The sequence below is a fragment of the Mobula birostris genome, chromosome 23 (assembly GCF_030028105.1).
Source record: "Mobula birostris isolate sMobBir1 chromosome 23, sMobBir1.hap1, whole genome shotgun sequence".
Lineage (NCBI taxonomy): Eukaryota > Metazoa > Chordata > Chondrichthyes > Myliobatiformes > Myliobatidae > Mobula > Mobula birostris.
The window spans coordinates 41,432,544-41,447,557 of record NC_092392.1 but is presented as its reverse complement, the minus strand read 5'-3'; the positions used below and the strand labels follow the sequence as shown (position 1 = coordinate 41,447,557).

Sequence of the window (15,014 nt, the reverse complement as noted above, 5' to 3'; positions counted from 1 at the left end):
GTCCTTTGATCCTGTTTACAGTTACTGTTCTATAAATTTGTTGTCCTTTGATCCTGCTTACAGTTACTGTTCTATGGATTTGCAAAGTATTCCCACAGTAACAATAATCTCAGGGTTGTATGTAGTGATTAGTGATATGGAGCGTATGTAGTCTGATAATAAAGTTTACTTTGAACTTTGTGCATCCCCTTCCTCAGACTATTCACAAAGACACCTTTCTTACTGCTGCTGTCCACCTATGTCTTGCACAGTGGAGTAGCAGCTAGTACAATGTTTTAGCACAGCTGGAGTAGCTGTATGAAACCCGTGTGGTCACAGGGAGAACATACAAACTCCTTACAGACAGTGGCGGGAACTGAACGACAGCTGTAAGATCTGGGTCTGTAAGGAGTTTGTATGGTCTCCCCGTGACCACACGGGTTTCATACGGCTACTTCAGCCCACCCTCCCCCTGACATTCCAAAGACGTACGGGTTAGGGTTAGTGAATTGTGGGCATGCTATGTTGGTATTGGAAACGTAATGACACTGGAGGGCTGCCCATAGCACATCCTTTCTGATTTGACACAATCAATGATGTCACTGTATGTTTCAAATAAACGTGTGGCAAATAGAGGCAATCTTTCTCTTTCACTTGCACTTTAGAAGTTGATTTATACCATTTTTCCCCTTAACTTCCCAACAAATTTCATTAGCTTTTTTTGAGCTGCACTTCCCAACATCAGAGAGGTCAAATATCTATTTTCACAGCTGGTTGTATAAACTGGTTTATTCACTTCCATTGATGCTGCCTGGCCTACTGAATTCCTCCAGCATTTTGTGAGTGTTGCATTGGTTGAATAAACTTGCCTGGCATCTGTGATGAACTTTATTCATCCTAACATTCATTTGTGCAGGGTTTTGAACAATTCTGCTTCTAAGTCCCTGATCTCTCAGTATGATCAATATCTGAAACACTCCACTTTGTCCTTTTCATAATGGTAAACAGGTCATTTTTATTTCTAAAGAATTCTGCTCCTTATTGGACTCTTCCACCCCCACCGATGACCCCTTCTCCCGTCTTCAACCCTCCTCTTCTTCATGGACACCCCGCTCTGGTCTTCTGCCTGCTCTGGATCTCTTTATTGCTAACTGCCGACGGGACATCAACCGTCTCGACTTCACCACACCTTGTCCCCATTCCAACCTCACTCCTTCGGAACGCTCTGCTCTCCACTCCCTCCGCACTAATCCTAACCTTATTATTAAACCCGCCGATAAGCGGGGTGCTGTTGTAGTCTGGCGTACTGACCTCTACCTTGCCGAGGCACAGCGACAACTCGCGGATACCTCCTCTTATTTACCCCTCGATTGTGACCCCACTAAGGAGCACCAGGCCATTGTCTCCCACACCATCACCGACTTTATCCGCTCAGGGGATCTCCCATCCACTGCTACCAACCTTATAGTTCCCACACCCCGCACTTCCCGTTTCTACCTCCTACCCAAGATCCACAAACCTGCCTGTCCTGGCCGACCCATTGTCTCAGCTTGCTCCTGCTCCACCGAACTCATTTCTGCATACCTCAACACTGTTTTATCACCCCTTGTTCAATCCCTTCCGACCTATGTTCGTGACATTTCTCACGCTCTTAAACTTTTCGATGATTTTAAGTTCCCTGGCCCCCACCACTTTATTTTCACCATGGACGTCCAGTCCTTATATACTTCCATCCCCCATCAGGAAGGTCTCAAAGCTCTACGCTCCTTTTTGGATTCCAGACCTAATCAGTTCCCCTCTACCACCACTCTGCTCCGTCTAGCGGAATTAGTCCTTACTCTTAATAACTTCTCCTTTGGCTCCTCCCACTTCCTCCAAACTAAAGGTGTAGTTATGGGCACCCGTATGGGTCCTAGCTATGCCTGCCTTTTTGTTGGGTTTTTCTCTAACTTCCGCTAAGGCCCCACCTCCCCCTCGTACCCCATCTGTTACTCATTTTTATGCACACATTCTTTCTCTCACTCTCCTTTTTCTCCCTCTGTCCCTCTGAATATACCCCTTGCCCATCCTCTGGGTCCCCCCCCCCCCCGTCTTTCTTCCCGGACCTCCTGTCCCATGAACCTCTCGTATCCCCTTTTGCCTATCACTTGTCCAGCTCTTGGCTCTATCCCTCTTCCTCCTGTCTTCTCCTATCATTTTGGATCTCCCCCTCCCCCTCCAACTTTCAAATCCCTTACTCACTCTTCCTTCAGTTAGTCCTGACGAAGGGTCTTGGCCTGAAACGTCGACTGCACCTATTCCTACAGATGCTGCTTGGCCTGCTGCGTTCACCAGCAACTTTGATGTGTGTTGCTCCTTATTGGAGTTTCTTTTTGATTGATAATTCCTTAATGTTTTAGCCTTATTGGATTTGATTTTGAAGAAAGAAAACTTTATAAACAACATGCACTAAAACAAATCGAAGAAAGTTGAATTCATGTTTAACATGTTCTAAATACATTAATTTCACCTCTTTACACAATACAATTGAATTTCCTACATCAAAGTAGCCCTTGAATGCTGGAGGAGATCCATGTCACCTCTGTTATAGCAGACTGAAACATACAGTCATTTGTAAGATATCAAAGGCATAAGGCTGACTGAATTCAAAAGAGTGAGAAGGCAATCATTCTTTGCAGTAGAAGCTAATTCAGGTGAGTGCTGAGAATACTAAAAAGGTAACAGTTGCGCTAACTTTGAATTTAAAAATAAAGGTGGTTTTTACAATTTTGCCATGAATTATTGTGCAAGAATAAACAATGCTACAACGGGACGAGCAGCACTGGGGAGGTTGCAGGAACGGATGGGGACCCCAAATGAGAAGGTATAGAAAGGTCCTTTACCCCCAGCAACAAAGAAACCTTTGCTCCTATCTCTTAATCTCCTCAGTAAGTTTTAAGGTTGTCACGTACGTCTGCCACCTTCTAAGGTGTCAATTTAAGACTTTGCAACTGGCATTGCGGTTCCCTACCATTTGAGGTCAAGGTCACTGTTGCACTCAACCTGCACTCCCATTCTAGATAGCTGTCATTTTTTATAGATTCTTGCTCAACACTGCATTAAGAGTGAGTGTGGATCTGCAGCAAGTACAAGTTTCGCCCAAGATTCAGCCCCTCACAGATCACTTTCCTTTAGGTGTTTCAGGCTCCTCTTAGAACTCAAAGCTCTTGATGAACTTTATGAACTGACTTACTCCACAGTCAGGTCATAGTCAATCATAAGGGAAACCTTCTCATAATCAATACAGCATATGCCGGGAGAATGAGTATTACTTTCATTATAAATCTACCGCACTGTCCTTTTCGTCATTCTGAGACTACACTATGTTGATGGATTGATACTGAAGGAAGCTTACAAAAAACCTTCAAAAATTTCTATGATCATTTCTAACAAACATAAAATCCTCTCCCTTTGGATAATGAACAAAACGGTAATGCAGACTTTTCTGGGTTACAAATGCCCAACTTACCAGTATATATGAACAAGCTCTCATATGATTAGATTCAAAAGTCCAATTTACAAACATGCATTCCTTGTTATGACTCTTGTGCACCCACTCTCTCCTTTGCAGTTCCTTACTTCAATTATTAAGCATACACATTATTGATCCAATGGAACACCTGTGGCCCAGGTATCCTGTTACTATCCCATGCTGCTTTCAGCACTTACATCAAATTAGAGCAAAAACAAATTCCTAGTTGAACGATGCAGGAAAATTGATTAGAGATCAAAGTTGTTTTAGTTTGACTGAATTGTAATGGATCTATTCCTTTTAATATGAAACTTGGCCTTAGTTTCTGAAACTGATTGAAAACTTTCTTGGTATGACCGTCCAAATCAATGTACAGCTTTACAGATCATTCTACATCTCTGAACTGGCTGGTGTTCTAAATGAACATTGTTTGTGATATATAAAATATTAACAATTTTGTTTAACAATGCTTTCTATGAGATATCCATTTATGATTATCCTTTAAGTCATGCTGAGACATTTCAACTGGCAACAACAGCACAAGGAAGAATGTTTTTTTCCTTTATTAAAGAAGCTATTGTTGAGTAGACACAAAGTTCAAAATTTAAAGTAAAGTTATTATCAGAGTACATACATGTCCTTAGAAGTACAAGTGAAGATCAAATTTATGTATTTTATCAGTTAACAAGGGAAATTATTCCAACATAAATTTCACATATTCACTTCATTAAAAAACAGAAATTGATAAAAATTGATAATTATAAAGTTCCTTGTGTAGCTCAGCAAAGTAAATTTGTGAATCAGTCAGTGGTGATTGGGATGGTAACTCCAAGAATATAAAAGATTTCAATTCAAAAATTGAGGTCAGATTCATTGCAAAAGGAGCAGTCCACAGCAATCACCCAGACAAGATCAGCATTGAGCTTCAATCAATACTTTGTTTCTGTTCTGTTGTTTTATTATGGTAACCTTCTACTCTTCCACAGCTTAGTACTGCTTTATCCATCTTATTCTACAGATTTTACACGGACCTATCTCCAAATAGGCCTCCCTAAAACAATTCAGTGATTTTATTAGTGTAAAATCCTTCATGACCTATCACAAGGGTTTCAGTCATTTCACCTGTAAAATGATCGTCTTCTAAGCAGCTGAGGCTTTTAATGCCCAAAGGTCACCTCCTAAAAAAATGACATTTAGTGATACGGTAAATTATTGACATTTTATATTTTACACAGAATTACCTATCATAATTTTAACATGCCTCTAAATTCACAGTGAATAAAGTGGCCACAAGCGTGGAACCTGGTGTGGTCTTCTGCTGGTGTAGCTCATCCACTTCAAGGTTTGACGTGTTGTACATTCAGAGATGCTTTTCTGCACACCGCTGTTGTAATGCATGGTTACTGAGTTACTCTCACCTTCCTGTCAGCTTGATCCCAGTTTGGTCATTCTCCTCTGACTTCTCTCACTAACATGGCATTTTTGTCCACATAACTGCCACTCATTTAATGTTCTTTTTTTTTTGTTTTTTTGCACATTTCTCTGTAAACTCTACAGACTGTTGTGCATGAAATCCCAGGAGATCAGCAGTCTCTGAGATATTCAGATCACCCTGTCTGACACTAACAATCATTCCACAGTCAAAGTCAGTTAGATCACATTTCTTCCCCACTCTGACAGCTGATCTGAACAGCAACTGAACCTCTTGACCATGCCAGCATGCTTGAATGCATTGAGTTGCTGCCACATGATTGGCTGGTTCGATATTTACACTAACAAGAAGGTGTACAGGTGTACCTAACAAAGTGGCCACTGTGTACAGTGGACAAAAAGGATTAAAGATCATGAAAGAATGCAACATGGTTAAAGCGGAAAGCTAGCCTGACACTTACCACATTACATAAATATGATTGGGTTAAAATATTCTGAAGCTAGAACATTGCCATTGTTAATGATTCTTCTATAAAAAGGATGTACAAGGAGGAACTTCAGTTAGCTTCAAGTTATTAACAGGCATTGAGGTTATCAACCTCCAAGGCTTCTTGCTTGTGATTCACTGATCAACTCATTTGCTTTATTAAAAGCAAAATCTGAGGTTGAACAACCTTATGATTACTTCAAGTATGGCCTGTAATAAAGGTCAACAATCTTTGCACAGCATAATGAAAGAAGACTCGTGGAGACAAGAAAGTACAAATAGTATCTAAAGCCTATTCATATCAGTCAACCCTGTTCTGCTGCATTTATGAATTCATTATGAATTATCAGATTGAGAGACCTGGTCATCACACATCCTTTCTCATTTAAATGTAACAATAGATAGTAATCAGTTAAAAAGCCAAAGGAAAGGAAAATCAGTAATAATTTTCATTGTTATAAAAAATTAGAATTTTATCTGTATAAGATCATTAATGTCAGCAGTAATTCATCTGTAGCTCTTATCAGGACTCAGAAAGTTCAAAGCAAATTTATTACTGAAGTATATATATGTCCCTGACAGCAACACACATAAAAGTTGCTGGTGGACGCAGCAGGCCAGGCAGCATCTATAGGAAGAGGTACAGTTGATGTTTCGGGCCGAGACCCTTCGTCAGGACTAACTGAAAGAAGCCTTTCGGGTCTCGTCCCGAAATGTCGACTGTACCTCTTCCTATAGATGCTGCCTGGCCCGCTGCATCCACCAGTAACTTTTGGGTGTGTTGCTTGAAATTCCAGCATCTGCAGATTTCCTCGTGTTTGCGCTATATGACCCTGAGATTAATTTTTTTTGCAGGCATACTCAATAAATCCAATAACCGCATTAGAATCAACGAAAGACCGTACCAACAGGACGGGCAGCCAGTGTGGAAAAGACAGCAAACTGTGCAAATACGAAAGAAAGAAAAATGATAACAATAACTAAATATGCAAGAAATATTGACAGCATGAAATGAAGTGTCCTTGAAAGTGAGTCCATAAGTTGTGGGACAGTTCAGTAATTGGGCAAGTGAAGTTGTGAAGGTATCCCCTTTGGTTCAAGAACCTAATGGTTGAGGGGTAATAACTCTTCCTGAACCTGGTGGTGGGAATCCTGAGACTCCTGTACCATCTTTCTGATGGCAGCAGCGAGAAGAGCGTACGATATTGGTGGTTTGGGTCCCCGATGAGGTATGCTGCTTTCCTGTGACAATACTCCATGTAGATGAGCTCAATGGTGTGGAGTGCTTTACCTGTGATCGAATGCGCCGTATCCACTATTTTTTGTAGGATTTTCCATTCAAGGGCATTAGTGTCCCGTACCTGGGTTTGATTCAGCTAGTCTATATACTCTCTACTCTCCACTACCCATCGAGATATAGTTGATGAAGAACATTTGACGCATGCAGAAGATCAAAAGTTCGAAATTAACTCTGGAAGCATAAGTTCATAATTCAGGCTGTAACTTCACTGCAGCCCTAAGCGAGTGCTGCACTGCCAGGTCTGGTGTTTCACATAAATCTTTGCACTAAGGGTTCTTATATATTCAAAAGAGAAAATGCTGGAAAAATGTAGTAGGTCAGGCAGCAGTTGAGGGAAGGAAAGTAGTTAATGTTTCAGGTCTGGGATCTTTATCAGAACTGAGACAAAGAGAAACAATTTAGTCTGGGTAGCAGAGAGAGTTCGGGAAGGCAATGGTTGGGACAAACAGAATTTTTTTATTTGATAAAGTGAAATGATGTAGGGGCAGGTAAAATTCTTCCTATAATGTTGTATAATCTTGTTTTGGGTGGTGGAGTGTCTCTACCAAGGAGGTGTAAGGCGCTCCTTCCCTCTGCTAGCTTGCCGGTCACCCTCGGGCAAAGTGTAACACCTGCTTAGCCCCATGATCAGGGTCAAATGAAGCCATGGGAGCAGGTGGTGGATGGTCGTATGAGCAGCTGGTGCATATAACACGTCCTGGTTATGTGACCACTAACACCAGGCAGACAATCTCTAAAGAGTATTGATAATAGCTGGGGTCACCCATTCTTGTAAAGACACTGCCCAGGACAAGGCAATGGCAAACCACTTTTGTAGAACAATTTGCCAAGCACAATTATGGTCACGGAAAGACCATGATCACCCATGTCATACGACATGGCGCATCACGAATGAATGAATCTGGTCGACTGGACACAATGGATCCTACTCCACTTTTCCAAAAGCACAATGCAGTTTCAGTACCTATTCTTTAACCAGCAGCACTAAGAAAAGGAGATCTAGTCATTACTTTAATTGCTGGTTACATGTGCTTACTTTGTGCGTAAATTTGTTCCTTCAAATTTTACAATTGCGACTGCAATTCATAAGTGGTTCATTGGCTATAAAGAGTTTTGCAGGCTGCTTTGAAAAAGGCAGGAGACTTTTTCACTTTTATCCTGGCGAATGTATAAGTAGCAATTAGTGAAGTCATACTGGTCAAATTGTAATGTCTGTCATCACTGACAAGAAGGTCAATGTGATCAAGGCTTAAGGCAAGCTGACAGGACAGCATAATACAGATTTGATGAAAGTGTAAGTCAGTGAATGTCAATGTTCTCAGTAAATAGTGGGATCAAAAATGTTGGCACAATGTTTTACTGATGGAGGAACTGGAATTTATCAATTATTTTAGATCTGTGTAATACGATTACCTCTTAAGTACAACAGCTACTGGCTTTTCCCCCTCGTTAAAAGAGGCATCATTCAATAGGCAGCGTTATTCATTAAGTGAACAATTTGTAGTATCAGACAGGTTAGCGCTTTAAGTGAACAAGTAACCAAAATGAAAGATAGGAGGACTGGTTCTTGACGTCCTGACAGATCTCCTGCCCCTCAGTCTGTCCTGACATTGTAACCAACCCACATAATTGAAACGGTTTGTCATATAACAAAGGTGAGCTTAGAGCAGCAGTTCGAGGCTGCAGTTGGTAAGTAGTCAAAGTGAAGAGAGAGAGAAAAAATCAAAACACAGAAAATTACGTTAATGGCAGAGAGAGAAAAAACAAAATAACTGGAGACAGATATAAATGCAAAACAGCTTAATCTTAAATATCTAATCATCAGTTAAGCTATGAGCATTGTGAAACATGGGTTACAGTTACTAATGCTCTGTTCTTTGACAGGATAAATCATTGCAGTTGTTACCAAGCCAATTAACATAGGAATACCGGTTTGCTGTGAACAATACTTTTACACATTTTTCACTGGAAAAACCACTGATATGATATTAAACTTTGTCAAATGTTATTTTGAAAGCGTTCTAAATCATAACTAGAGCATAAAAATTCTATACATTCCTGAAAAAAAATTCCCAAGATGTGCAGTATTTATTCCATGTTTGTGTATGATATTTCAGCTTTCACATTCATCCCAATTGTATGTCTGAATTTTTACTTCACTTTCTCTAAAAAGTACACAGTGTTCAATAGCATAAATGCTTTTGCTCCAGGGTTTCCTGTCTGTAAGAATTCATCAAACTGATTGGCTGTTCTGCCTGCTCTATGATATCACTGGAGCTGAGCACCATTAATTCCTTTTGGCTGGTGCCTGACTGCAAATCATGCCAAAAAAGCGAAATCAATCACTTAATCTTTCTGGACAGATTCCTTCCAGGTTAATGGCGAGTAGCATTCCCACACCATCATCTGGGAAAATCCAGGCCAATCAGTAGATATCTCTGCAATTATTTTGTACTGCTTCCAGTACTTCAGGAAGGAAATGAAGATGATAAAACAAGTTGTCACAAAATAATTGAGGTACAGTGGAAACTCAGATTCCAAATGAAATTAACATTTGGGCTAAGCTCACGTTCCATTTGATCTGTGTCACATATCATCTAAGCATATTTGATACTGTCACTAGATAAAAATATTATCTGGATGAAATGACGATCAGCAATGCTAATCTCTGTCGCTGGGGATTTTAAATTATGTCAAAATGGCAGCCAACTAAAAGAAGTTGCAAAATTCAATTCAGTCTTGTATCTACCCAGAACAACATTCCCCGACTGAATGAACAAATGCTCTTTAACCAGTTCTGTGAAACTCTACATCTAGTTATTGGGGATGTTTGGTGACCAATTCACCTGAAACCACGAACATTTCCAATGGAGATGGAGCAGTGATAATTAATCAGCTACCCACTCCCCTGAGAGAGTAGGAGGGAAATTAAGAACTTCTAAGTTTCCAATTTAACTAAGAACGAACAAATGAATATACCTCAGTGGCCAGAGTGGAAGAACCGGTAAAGAATAACACATACAAATGGAGTGACATACAGTGTCATCTTAAAGAATGAACTGTTCATAAAAGTTATATTCAATATGCAAAAATGAGTACTGAAAATTTTTAACATTTTATATCTATGTTATGAAGCATGTTACAAAGAAAGCTCCATTCAATTCACTGCTTGTAAAATAAATTAATGAATAAATTAATCTTTGGTCTCATTTTAACAAATTATGGATCAGTCACTCTTTTTGTAAGCTTGGAGAAATTAAAATGGAAATACACACAGAATTCCAGAAACTAGCTTATGTTGCTAAATATTTCACTGCAATTGTACACAGGCTTCATAATCACGGACTAACTACTGGACAGGAAAGCTAAACCGCTAATCATAAGGAATGCAGGGTTCAAATCTGGCACAAGATCAAAAATGTTTTGCCGTTCTTTCAAATACACATCAATCAAATATTTTGTATTGTAAAGAATCATTTGAAACAAGTTGCAAGTAAATATTCACTGCAAAAATTTTAAATATTAAGTTCCAGTTTTGCACGGGAAATCTATATGATGTAGATTGATAAACTTCAGTAAAATTCTGATCTATAATCAGGATCTTTAATCTTACATCTGCAAATATGCATCCAAACTGTATGTATTTATTGAGTCTGTCGAATGAGTGAATGTTGTCTGCATCAGCAATTCACACATTTCTTATTACTTGTGGAAACAACTAAATTAAATACTCTGCCATATTGTTGAAATCTGGCTGGTTGACAAAAAATGTCACTGAAGAGAAGTGATTAAGTGTTGGACTGCATTGCCATGTTAACCCAGGAAAATCAATTTTCAGGGACAAAGGTTCATGCAGGACTTACCACTGCTCAACTCACCAATACTAATTGCCTCCAGAATGATATAAATGCTTATTTCCAATATGTCAGGTAATTGAGATCCCATTGTAAATTATTATATATTTTCATGGCAGAAACTTGCAATAAAATTCAAACAAGCAGACATCGGTTTACATTCAAAACTATTTTACTCACATTATTTCAACTTAATCTGTTGCCAAATCTTTCTGATCCTTTCTTGCTTTGAGTATTATGTAACAGTTTCTTAAATATATCTTTGCTAATAACCATGCTATGAAGTGGCAGGGCAGAGATATGTCTCTACCAAAGGAGGTGTAGGGTGCTCCTTCCCTCCACTGGCCTGCTTAACCCCCCTCCCCCCACCTCTGATCAGGGTCATGGGAAGCCATGGGAGCCAGACGTATATGGTCATATGAGCAGCTGGTACGTATCACAAATCCTGGTTATGTACCACTGATGTCAGGCAATCTCTGAAGAGTATTGATAATGGCTGTCAACTGTCTTGTAAAGACACTGCCCAGAAGGTAATGGCAAACCACTTCTGTAGAAAAATTTGCCAAGAACAATCATGGTCAAGGAAAGACTATGACTACACATGTCATACCACACGTCACATAACAAATGAACGAATGAAGTGGTAAAACAGGAAAGTTTCGTTACAGAGAGGATATGCATTTGCTTTTAATTTCTTCATTCACAAAACATGGACAATTGTACAATAGAAAGGCAAATGTGATATCCTTTCATCAACCGCTGCACTTTAATGATTGATTGGATCCCCACAATACCAAAAGATGGATAGTTCCAGGATTTTGTCCCAGTAACTAAACACTAAAGATAATATACTTGCAAATCAGGATGGTGTGAAGGACATCCTGCAACTTCCTCATCAAAAGACCACAGTCTGTGCAGATCAGAAGTGACATCTCCAGCTCGCTGACAATTAACACTGGCACACCTCAAGGATGTGTACTAAGCCCACTGCTCTACTCTCTCTACACCCATGACTGTGTGGCTAGGCACAGCTTCAATAGCATCTATAAATTTGATGATGACACAACCATTGTTGGCAGAAGTTCAGATGGTGACAAGAAGATGTACAGTAGAGAGATATATGAGCTAGTTCACTGATGTCGCAACAACCTTGTACTCAATGTCAATAAAACCAAAGAACTGATTGTGGACTTCAGAAAGGGTAAGATGAGGGAACACACAGTAGGTCTCACAGAGGGATCAGAAGTGGAAAGGGTGAGCAATTTCAAGTTCCTGCATGTCAGCATCTTTCAGGATTTATCCTGGGCCACAATATATTGATGCAGTACAAAGAAGGCATGACAGTGGCTATATTTCACTGGGAGTTTGAGGAGATTTGGTATGTCACCAAAGATACTTGCAAATTTCTACAGATGTACTGTGGATAGCATTCTAACTGGCTGCATCACTGTCTGGTATGAGGGGCTACTACACAAGCTGTAGGAAGTTGTAAACTCAGTCAGCTCCATAAAGGGCACTAGCCTCTTAGCATCCAGGACAGTTTCAAGGAGCAATGCTTCAAAAAGGAGACATCCATCATTATAGTCTCCCAGCACCCAGACATGTCTCCTTCTCATTGCCCAGGTCAGTGAGGATGTATAGGAGCCTGAAGGCACACACTCAACGATTAAGGAACAGCTTCTGCCATTCAATTTCTGAATGGACGTTTAACCCATGAACACTACCTCACTAACAACACACATCAAAGTTGCTGGTGAACGCAGCAGGCCAGGCAGCATCACATGAGCAAAGAGATAAAATATTTAAAATGGCGTGTTAATCCAATGGATTAGCTTGCCCTGCACAGCAACAAGCTTCTTGACTGTTCTTGGACTCCAGTGTGGCAAATACAAAAAGTGCAATCACACTCCTTGCTTCTTGCAGATACTGGAAAGGTTTTGGTGAGTCACTCACAACTGAAAGGCTAGTTCTGAGCTGCGATTGGACTGGCTCATTAATAAGCCTATTCTGATTTAGGGTCTGGTTAATGGTAGGCCTGCCAGCAGTGAAACCTGGCCTCTGGAGATCTGAGGTGGTGCTTCCTCCAACTCTGCCACTGAGCTGGACCAAACATTGCCACACATGATAACGAAACATGAAACAACTGGGACACTAACCTTGGCAAGTTTGGTTCTGAGAAAAGTAACAATGTCAAACAGCAAATGGGTGAAATGAACTGCTTTTCAAAACCATCATTTCTCCACTTTATTGCTGCATTGTGGAGCCCATTGGCGACAGAAATAGGAGCAGCAGTGCACAGAGATGGGAAAACTGATGAAAATTCTGGGCCTGCAGTCAGAGAGCCAGTGAATGAGGAGTGGATGAAGACGAACAGCAGTCTTTCCTTGCTTATCATCCTTCCTTCCTCTTTTCACTGTGTAAATTTCACACAGTGAACAGCGCAGCAATTCCTGCCACATGAACGCTGCAGAACTGTTCTGTTAATAAACCAAGCAACAGATGACATTAGTGACAATGAGTCCAGCACTCATTACTTCCTGACTCACTCACAGATGCATGTGTCAACACAGGTACTTCTGCACTAATGGAAGCAACACACCAGCTTCAGGAAGAAACATTAAGTGAAGTTCGAAGTGCGACTCGCTTTCCATGGAGAAAGATTTTGAAGTGGAAGTCATTAATATGCAAAGTTGGAAAAGCTGACACACTGGACCAAAATATCAAAACAAATGCAATACATGTGCAGAGCAGCTAAAATATGAAGCAAAATTCTAGAGTCAAAGAATTGTACACCATGGCCTTTCAGTCCATTGCCTCTATACTGACCAGCAAGTCTGTCTATACTAGTCCCACTTTCTTGCATTAATACCATATCCCTCTCTGCCTTGCCTATTCAAGTATCAATCAAGATGTTTCTTCAATGTTCCTATTGCACCTGCTTCCACCATCTCCTTTAGCAGCTGATTCCAGATACCAAAAACTCTGTGTACGAAAAACTTGCCCTCAGATCCCTTTAAACCTCCTCTGTGTCACCATAAATCTATACCTTCTAGTTTTAGAAACCCCTACGTTGGAAAAACCGAGTATGGCTATCTGCCCTATTTACGTCTCTCATAATCATAAACTGTGTACCTCAGTCATGTCACTTCTCAGCTTCCTGTTCTCCATTGGAAACAGATCCAGCCCATCCATATCTCATTATAACTCAAGCCCATCAATCTAGATCCCATCCTATGAATCCTTTCTGTCCAGTTTAATCACGTATTTCCTGTAGCGTAGTAAGCTGAGCTTTTCAACATTCTCCAAGAGCAGTCTAACCAATGTTTTGCACCTGTATAACATGATATCTTCCATGACTGTGGACCTTCACCATCTAGGACATGCTGTCTGATTCTTTTAGAAACCTGGCTCCAGGACAACATCCATGCACCATCATTCTACAGGCCATGACACTCAGGGACTTGGACTGCACTATTACTTTGACTATGTTTCTGCTATCGTGATTATACATAGAAACATAGAAAATAGGTGCAGGAGTAGGCCATTCGGCCCTTCGAGCCTGCACCGCCATTCAGTATGATCATGGCTGATCATCCAACTCAGAACCCTGTACCAGCCTTCCCTCCATACCCCCTGATCCCTTTAGCCACAAGGGCCATATCTAGCTCCCTCGTAAATATAGCCAATGAACTGGCCTCAACTGTTTCCTGTGGCAGAGAATTCCACAGATTCACCACTCTCTGTGTGAAGAAGTTTTTCCTAATCTCGGTCCTAAAAGGCTTCTCCTTTATCCTCAAACTGTGACCCCTCGTTCTGGACTTCACACATGTTTTATGTGCTATGTGGGACTGCTGGTACTATGTTTTGCACTTTGGCCCTGGAGGAATGCTGTTTTGTTTGACTATGGTTGAATGACCACTAAATTTGAACTTGAACTTTTCATTATTGTTCTATGGTACAGGAGCTTGAAGACACGCAGTCAATGTTTTAGCAAAAGCTTCTTACCCGCTCCTATCAGATTACTGAATGGTTCATGAATCCTTCAACACTTTCTCACTGTTTTGATCTCTTTTTGTACTATTTATTTATATATTTATATTTCTAATTATAACTTATAGTATTCTTTTTATGTATTGCATGGTACTGCTGCCGCAAAACACCAAACTTCATGATAAATACAACCTGTAATAAACCTGATTCTGACTCACTCTCCGTTATACCACTAATTTTGGGACCATCTGCAAATTTTCTAATCATACCATCTACATTCTCATTCAACTCAATAATGTACATATATGACGAAGAACAGTGGACCCAAAACTGATATATGTGCACACCATTGGTCAGGGGCCTCTGGTCTGCAAACAACACTCCATACCACACTCTGCCTCCTCCTACCAAACCAATTTTGTATCCAATTGGTTAGCTCATTCTAACCTTCCATCATGCAGA

The 15,014-nt window shown here is 40.4% G+C and overlaps 1 protein-coding gene across 13 annotated transcripts in view; it reads right to left on the bottom strand.

The window, feature by feature from the left end:
- Window positions 1-15,014, bottom strand: part of anks1b (ankyrin repeat and sterile alpha motif domain containing 1B) — an 860,133-nt gene that overhangs the window by 243,545 nt on the left and 601,574 nt on the right. The window lies entirely within an intron of this gene.